The following is a 9784-nucleotide window of genomic DNA, read 5'->3' on the forward strand; positions in this document are numbered from 1 at the left end:
TTTTTCCCTCCAAAAATTCCAACTGCCATATATGGTTTGCCTGAGAAGCTCTTTGGTCTATTATTATTGTGATGCAGTAGTGTGAATGTGGTGATTTTACTTTATTTCTTTCACTTCATATTTTCCCACCTTTTACAATTACAATAAACTGTAAAAATGTTTTTCAACAGCTCAACTTGGGCCACCTCTCTGTCAGGCAGAGAAACCGCTCTGAGGGAACACCAAAATAATTCCTTTTTAAAGTAAAAGGATGGAACAAGAAGATTTTGTCTATGTGAACAAAGAAAAATAATTTTGGCAAAAGAACAAATATTAATAAACAAAAGGCTGATATTGAGTGGTTCTTATATACAAGCAGTTATAGTATCTCACTTCATAAGTGCTACAAGTTTGGCTAAGGTCTTGGCTAGCTTACTGTCTTCAAGATATTACATTCAATTTATTTTAAATAGACATACACACACCAGTTTTCATGATGTTATTCAGTTGGTCTTACTATTTGGTTGAAAAGACCTTGCTTTTACCCTCAGGTAACTATTTCAAAAATAGTTCCTTAAAACACTAACTTCTAGACAATCCTCTTCACTAAGTACATCTAGCCCACGCTTTGCTTCAAAGAGCAGGAATTCCAGCTATCCCTCAGGAAGCCAATTCCTCTCTCTGGCCCTTTCCGCACGGAGGCGGAAGGGCTTGGGTCGGCGTTGCTGACGCCGACCAGACACCGCCGGGACCGTCCACATGGACGGTCCCAGAAAGAACCGGGAAGACAGCGCTGCTGGGCGCCATTGCCCGGTCGACTTACCTGCTCTCCGGCCCCCCGGCGCATTGCCGGGGCCTGGGGACACGCCTCCCCTGCCCTGCGCACCTGCTTCCACGTCGCAGAGCAGGGGGGAGTGTCCCCAGGCCCCGGCAACGTGCTGGAGGGCCGGAGAGCAGGTAAGTGAAGGGAGGGAGTGTGGGGGGGGGGGGAAGCGCCTGGAAGCCGCTGCCGTTCGCACAGCAGCAGCTCCCAGACGGCGTTTCCAAAAAACCAAGCTGGGGAAGCGTGGTTTGGAAACGCTGGCTTGGCGCCGATCAAAGCAGCTGCGCCCCTTGTGCGAATGGCGGCCTTTTTGCCGTCCCCAGGCCGCCATATTCCGCCTGTGCGGAAAGGGCCTTTATCTCTATGTTAAAAATCCCACACTCTCATATGATTCACTGCTTAGTATCTGAATGGGGCTTTCCTCAGTAAAACAACCAAGAAACCCATGTGTTTATTTAGCGTCGCTGCTTTTTGTTTCATTTCGTTTTCACCAGGGATCTAGTACATCTTCTTCTTTTAATCTGACCCTCTAGCCACCCAAAGTAGCTTAACCAACTTAGAATGGAGCTCAATTGGCACACACTCATTCACTCTAGCCCTCTGATCAAAAATTTCTTCAAAATCTCCTCACACAGCCTTTAGAATGCTGCCTTTCACAGCCAACCAATCACAAGCAGTCTTGACTTAACTCCTTGTGTGTTGCAATCCACTTGCATTAAATAAGGCTAAGTGTTTGTAATTGTCACATGATGGTCACTGTGAGCTTGGAATACCAGTGGTAACAGCTGTTATCAAGTTCATAGGTGTCTACTGTTGATCATGGAAATGTGCATAGCTGCTGATCCATGGGATTCCTTCCTTTTTAAAAATCAGGATCATTAGAAATCCTAGCACACCTAACACACACACAGAAAAAACATAAGATGTAGATTCCAAAGTTGGTTTTTGTAATAAAATGCCAAAAAAAACACACTCTAAACTGAAGCTGTTAGGCATCACACAAAAGCTCTTCATTTTGGTCATAGTCAGATCCTCCAACTTAAGAAACTAGCAGTGCAATCCTAAACAGAGTTACACCCTTCTAAGTCCATTGAAGTAAATGAAGAGTGAAACTCCATTTGGAATGAGCAGTCCTGAGTAAAGTTATACTCTTCTAAGCCCATTCTCTCTAGTCTTTGAAAGATATAAGTGTGCTTGGGATTGCACACCGTCAACTGGAAGCTTAATAAAGACAAGATTGTTTGCTGGGCAAAAGTCACTCTCAGGGCTCTCTCCAGAGAGACAACAATTGCTTTATAATACCCAGAGTGTTTTCCTTTTCTTAATTACAGCCAGCCTCAAAATATCTGGTCATACCCCAGCAGCAGCTAACCAGATCTCCATAGGGAGTGTCACTCACCTCAAACAATGTGGGGTAAGAAATGAGCCCTTCCTAGCCCATAGGAGCTTGCAACAAAGACAAGCATGGCTTGAATCCTAGGCCAAAATCCTGGCAAACTCAGCAGATCAAGTACACCTCAGTAGGGCTTTCCTCCCCCTCCCCCTCCCTTCAGCACATCCGCTTCAAGAGGCAGAATTTAATACCTGTCTGATTGTAGCAGCTTTGAAGAGCCTTGATTCAGCGTGTTCTCTTTCAGGTGAGTGTGTGCACGTCTCTCTCTCTCTCTTTTCTTTTGGTCACATTGCTTATTTGTGAATAGATTACGGCACCCAGACTTAAAAGTTTTCAAGACAGAGGAGAGAAGAACAAATGAACCAGTTCTGATTGAAGGAAAGCAGTTGGCGTTGGGTTACCCCCTCCCTCCCTCATTCTCTCTCTTTTTTTATTTCCAGAGGCTAAATTTAGTGAATTCTTCTCACATTAAAAACTTGTCAGGTATTCACATCCAAAGAGGCGTCTGCTTCAGTCCCTCAGGGGAGTTAGTGAAACAGAGAAAGCTTTTAAACATGTAAGGGAGAAGGAAGAGAAATATTCTAGCAATCCCCTGCCTCCCCTTAGAAACTCCTCTCCTTTCTCTGTCTATTAGAGAGGGACACCTTGGCCTCATGTTCTCTGACTATGGTACTGTCCTGTAAGCATAATTTACAAGTGCTTCCCACACTGGGCATGACCTCTAAATGCCCATTTCCTCCCCCACTTTTGTCCCCTCACCACCATCGTAGATATCAGTAACAAGAGCTAGTGTGTGTGTGTGTGTGTGTGTGTGTGTGTACAATCTAGCTGTTAGCAGGATGAGGAAAAGGGGATGCAGGGAGGATGAAGTGATGGATGTGTTTAAACATGTGCAAACAAAAAAACCCACCGTGGTTCTCATAAAGCTGATAGTTCTTCAGGGGAGAAGCAAACTGTGCAGACATTTGACGCTAGAAAACTAGTCAAAACTAGGTAGGAGGGAGTTACAAACTATGCCCTCGGTGGAAAGAGGGGAATGTTGTTTCACTAGAATGGGTGGGGAAAGGAGGGCTTTTCCTTCTGGGATGGCAGGTTTCCAGAAGTCAATTCTTGCTCATAGTTCTTTAGCAAAATTACAACAGAGTATGAATATTTAATCCCTGGGAAAGCTTTGGTGATGTTTTTCCTCCTTCCCAAAGTGGAAGGAGGCAGTTGAGTGTGTTAATAGCAATCCATAAACACTCTATGGACAATTACATTCTGGGGGGGGGGGGGGTTTCCCTATAATTTCAAGTGACATAGTATTGGGTATATATATTAGCAGAAGAGAGCAGAAGAGGCAGATTCTTGGTTGCTTTTTATAAATGAGTTTACTAACTATAAGGGAGGGTTACATGGATATAAAATAAGAAATCCTTTCTTTCCTGTTACACAGCTACATTACTCTGAAGGTGCCAGCCGCAGATGCAGGCGAAACGTCAGGAGAAAATGCTACTAGAACCTGGCCATTCAGCCCGGAAGCCACACAACCCCCCAAACAGTTAATCCTTTTAAACTGAGTTGTGACAGACACTTGCAAAATCTCAACACATCACAAATAGCAGGATAAGGTCAGGGAGGAAACAGATGTATTCTGGATCTTTCACAGTAATGCAGGTAAAGGCCATATCACTCAAAGCATGTCAGGATGTTTTTCAGTATCTCTAAAATAACATTTCCTTGGGTTCTCTTCCCCCTGCCCGCAGTTCTTTTTATACAGCAGGGGTCAGCAAGAAATGGCTTCTGGACCAGATCTGGTCCTATGAGGGGTGTCATCTGGTTCCTCCCAATTGTCTATTTCAGAGGCAAAAGAGGGGTGTTAATGAACAGCATCTGCGATGATTGGCAGCATGCCATTGGGCGGAGAGTACAGTGGGTTAGGCTTTAGTAACGCTAGTTGAATGAGGCCATATGTGTATGGAAGCACTAAAAGGTTCACGGAATATGCAAAAACCTTATTGTTTGCTTATTTATTTCACTTCTCTGTCCCAGTAGCTTTTGGTGCATTTTAAAAACTAACTTTGCACCCACCACTACCTCATCCAATTAAGTCTATAGTCCATTTTAAAACTCTTTAAACTGGAAGTCTGGTTTTTCTTCATCCAGCTATGAAACATCTTTTCTCTGTTGCTGTTTTTTGTACTGAACATCCATTCTGATGGATGGTTCTGGGAAACTCAAAGCTTATATACTGTTTTGTTCTGTTTTTGTTAATCCTAATAAAACGGTATTATATGACCATTTTTCAGGGAATGACTGAACACTCATAATAAGTAACACATTCACTCCATCTGGTAGAAGAATACAGAGCACAAAGATTTCCTTGCAACCAAAATAATGTAGTTATTGTCAGAAAGGAAAGATCTACAAGGCATACCATCATATAGTATGTTAATATGATACCTATTTAAAGGCATGTCTTTGTTTAGAATAAGTATTATATTAGTTCTGTTACAGCTCAACAGAGAAAAGATTGAATTCTGGGAAGGGGAAGGAAGAACCTGGTTCTACCTTAGTTTGTTCACTAGAAGCCTTTGTAAAACTGTATGGTTGGTATGTTATTGACAAATAATTTTTCTGACAGTGTTATACACCATGGTCTGGAGTGTGACATTAACACTTCCGCATCTTGATTCAATGATGGGGCTGGGAAAAGAACTCCAGAAATGCCAGATATATTCCAGCCTCTAAGTTAACCCAGGGGATTTGACTGGGCTGTCATAAGTACACTGATGACACCCAGTTATATCTGATGATGAGCGGCCATCCAGATGCTGCCCTGGATGTCTTGACCAATTGTCTGGGAGCTGTGCTGGGATGGATGAGAAAGAGAGAGCCATCTGAAACTGAGTCCAGCAAAGACAGAGGTCATGTGGCTGGATCAGAGGGATTTGATTGGGGAATGCTGGCTGCTGACCCTGGACAGTGTGCAACTAAATGCTGCATCAACTGTTAAGAGCTTAGGGTGCTCTTGGATACCTCCCTATTGATATAGGCCCAAGTAGCATATGCTGCTCAAGTGGTGTTTTTCATCTGCGCCAAGTGAAGCAATTGGCACCTTATCTCTCTCAGACTGATCTGGCCACTGTGACCCATCTAATGTTGGAGTGCTGCAATTGACGCTGCGCAGGGCTATCCTTGGGTCTAATCTGGAAGCTCCAACTTGTCCAGAATGCAGCAGTGAGGGTCCTGATGGGCTCTTCATGGTGGATGTACTCCGTCATCTGCACTGGCTTCAGGTAAAGCACTGAATTAGGTTCAAGGTTCTTGTACTAACATGCAAAGCCCTAAACGGTCTGGGACCAGAGTACCTGCAGGACTGCCTCATCTGGTACTCCCCCCCCACCCACCCCCCAACAAAAGCACTCCAATCAGTGAATTCCAACCTTCTGGTGATCCCCGGCCCCAAGGAAGTCTGGCTTGCATCAACCTTTTTCAGCCCTGGCCTGAGTCTGGTAGAATGCTCTGTTTGAGGAGAGGAGGGTCTTGAGGGACCTAATGCAGTTTTGCAGGGCCTGTAAAGCGGAGCTGTTCTGCCAGACATATGACTGAGATAGCTATGGTTAACCTCTTAGAACCTGCTGACTGTTTCCTTGTTATATTTATGTTTATACCCTGCTTTTCTTTCCAACAAGGACTCAAAACAGTTAATAACATAATTCTCCTCTACTAAATTTCATCCTCACAAAAACCCTGTGAGATAACTTAGGCTGAGGTGGCTGGTGCCAAATAACCCAATGAGCTTCCATGGCAAAGTGGGGTTTTTAACCTGAGTCTCCTAGATCCTAGTCCACAATCTAAGTGCTATACGATTCTAGCTGCAGAAGAAGGCAATGGCCACAGTCCCAGAAAAGTAAATGTAGGGTGATTTTCCTGCAATTCCTGCAGTTTCCTGTAATTTGCAGGCCATCATTGATTAGTGTTACACTTCTGAGATATTCAGACAATAATCTATGGCCCTTTCTGCACGGGTCAACAAAAACACGGTTGCACGGGCGACAAAAACACCGTCCCTAGGGAGCTGATCGCATGGGGGGTGCTGCTGCATCGTAGCAGCGCCAGCCTTGCTCCCCCCCAGCGGGGCAAAGTTGCTGTTTCCCAACCTCACTCCCCGAGCGAAGTTTTCTGGAAACAGCGGCTTCCAGCCGCTGCAGTGCGAACAGCAGCGGCTGGAAGGTGCCATCCCCCCCTTTCCAGAGCTGTCGCACAGGGCAGGGGGGCATGTCCCCTGGCCTGGGCAACATGCCAGAAGGTCAGAGGGAAGGTACATCGTTCGGGCGAATGGTCCCGGGGGGTGCATCGGCGTTGTATACGCCGATGCACCCCCGAGCGTGGCCGTGCGGAAACGGCCTATGCCACAAGAAATCCCACAATGACTTTATTCCCAATTACTGTTCTCCTGTTTCACTTTGACCTTTTTTTCTGGCTTTACCTTCTCCTCCAAACATCTTAAAGCTGATTTTGTGCATGGGTTTTGAATGACCCAAATTATTTTGGTCCTGACTCACTGTCTACATTGTTCCTGCAACATACATTGACATTAGAATAGACCAGTCCTTCTGCATCACTGCAAATGCAGGATCTCTAATCTCTGCTGTTTGCCTACTCATGTGAAAATCTTGTCTCTGAATATTAACATTTCCCATCTTAAGAAAGCCATATGATGGTCTTTTTAAGTCTTGCTATCATTTGAGTGCTGATAAGTAGCCTTTTCAAATATATTCCATTATGGTGTTTCAACCTGCCCTTTCCCCAGTTTTTCAAACTGAAACTGAATTTCTCAATCTTTTTAAAAAATGCTCTTTCAGTCACTTTTCACTGACAATACATTTTATAGAATCATAGAGTTGAAAGAGACCACAAGGGCCATCAAGTTCAACCCCCTGCCATGCAGGAAGACACAATCAAAACACTCCTGACAGATGGCCATCCAGCCTCTATTTAAAAACCCACAAAGAAGAACACTCCACCACATTCCTAGGCAGTGTATTCCACTGCCCAACAGCTGTCATTGTCAGGAAGTTCTTCCTATCAGTAATGTTTAGGTGGAATCTCTTTTCCTGGACCTTGAATCCATTACCCCTTGCTCTTTCTCTAACATGACATCCTTTCAAATATTTAAACATAGCTATATCCAGACTAAACATAACCAGCTCCCTTAGGCGGATTCCACATGGGCCAAAAACAATGGTGTGAAAACAGTGTAAAATGGTTTGAAATGGTATAAAAGGGTTCACACCATTTTCACACTGCTGTTTTTGGCCCGTGCAGAATCCAGCTCTCTCCTCATAGGGCATGGATTCCAGACCTTTTACCATTTTGGTTGCCCTCCTCTGGACATGTTTCAGCTCCTTCTTGAATTGTGGTGTCCAGAACTTGATACAGTATTCCAGGTGAGGTCTGACCAATGGAGAATAGAGTGGTACTAATATGTCCCTCAATGTAGACACTACATTCCTATTGATGCAGCCCAGAATCACATTGGCTTTCTTGGCTGCCACATCACACTGCTGACTCATGTTCAGTTTGTGGTCTATTGACTCCCAGACCCCTTCTATATGTGTGTGTGACACATACAGGTGTCACCCATCTTATATCTGTGCATTTCATTTTTTCTGTCTAAGTGTAGTATCGTGCATTTATCTCTGTTGAAATTCATTTTGTTGGTTTTAGCCCAGTTCTCTAATCTGGCCAGGTTATTTTGAATTCTGTCTCTGTCCCCTTGGGTATTAGTTGCCCCTCCTAATTTGGTGTAACCAGCAGATTTGATTAGCATGTCCTCTATTCCCTCATCCAAGTCATTGATAAAATTATTGAATAGTGCTGGGTCCAGGACAGAAGCCTGTGGCATACTACTAGTCACTTCTCTCCAGGATGAAGATGAGCCATTGGTGAGTACCTTTTGGGTTCAGTCAGTTGATCAATTACAAATCCATCCAGTTATATTTCAGATTAATATAACTGGTCATTCTCCATGTCTTCCATACACCCCAAGAAAGCTGACAGAAAAGAAAGGCCCAATGAAGACAACATACATTTCAGTGTTCCTGCTTGCCTATGGCAGAAAAAGTGGAAGACTTTCATTTATCTGCATCACTTTCTACAGTGTTTATAAGTTTCCTTCTTCTTATGCAAAGAAAAGACTAGTAGTATCTTCACAACTCACAGGCAAATCATTGTTTTGAAATGGAAGCCTCACTGCTTCCAGTTTCTCTTCTCTATTGCCATCACAGATACACTCTAGACCAGGAGTCTTCAAACTATGGCCCTCCAGATGTTCATAGACTACAATTCCCATGAGCCCTACCACTGGCCATGCTGGCAGGGGCTGATGGGAATTGTAGTCCATGAACATCTGGAGGGCCATAGTTTGAAGACCCCTGCTCTAGACAAACAGAACTTCATCTTGTAAAAAATCACTTCCAAGTATGTTTATTAAAAAGAAATTGAGAGTTGGGCTGCTCCGGAGAACAGGAAAAAGGGCTTAGGCAGACATGATGACATAAGGCAACATGATTAAGTTTGTTCTTGGTGAAATCTGAGCTTTGGGAGCCTGCTGAAATGTAGGGACTACTTCCCTTTTGGCAGAGCAGAGCTATGTGACTGCTGGGTTGCTCATGCTGGATAAAGGAGCCAGGTTTCTTATTCCTTCTCCTCAGTGCTCCTCAGGAGCATTAAAACACCTTTGAAGGAAGCTTTAAAGCCTCTTTAACAGCTATTTAACACAAAGCTATAAATACTTCAGATAGCACAGCCATCTTTGTAGCTTAATTTCAACTGCATTAAAATGAAGTTAACAGCACCGAGGTTCATTGAAGTGCATGATGCCTTTTTTTCTTTTCCACGGAAGCAGCTTATGCTTTCCTTAGCATGATGGTTCTGTTTAAAGCTGCAATGAGGCCCATAATAAGACAAGAAAAGGAGAAGATGTGGGCTGAAATAGCAGTCTGTTCACACAGCCAGGATCTGCTGGGGGCCAAAGCTATTATGATTTCACCATTACTGTGTTTTCAGACATGTATATAGTACTGCTCCTGGAAATTCATTCAGGCCACTGTATTTTCCCCAATTGGTTATCGACACCAGAGGCTCTCTTCTCTATGGAAAACATAAGCATAAGAAAAGGATTCCAAAACATTGGTCACATGTGGAGTATCTATGCAGGCAGCATCTTTGGGAATCCATCCATACCCCTCAAAAGCCGAAAGGCTCTCACATCCTTCTGCTAGATTGCCCCATGTTACAGGTCCTTGACAGCAACCTGGAGTTCCACCTCATGGATTCCACCCCAGACAATGAGAAAGTTCTGACACAACTTGCAGATTACTTGTGTTGAGTATATACAAGTGCAGGGAGTAAAATAACAGAGGACATTGTGTTCGTTATATATTTCTCCTTTACTGCTTACCAACAGAGTATAAATGCTGGCAAACAGTAATATAAGAATTTTGGAGAACGGAGTATCAAGCATTGATCTTTGCTGCTACTGTCAAAGCAAGGCTTACCGTATCTGTATTTGGGAAATCAAGTGTGGCTTTATAAACTAGGGG

This window comes from Sphaerodactylus townsendi, linkage group LG03, assembly GCF_021028975.2.
Source record: "Sphaerodactylus townsendi isolate TG3544 linkage group LG03, MPM_Stown_v2.3, whole genome shotgun sequence".
In the NCBI taxonomy this organism is placed as follows: domain Eukaryota; kingdom Metazoa; phylum Chordata; class Lepidosauria; order Squamata; family Sphaerodactylidae; genus Sphaerodactylus; species Sphaerodactylus townsendi.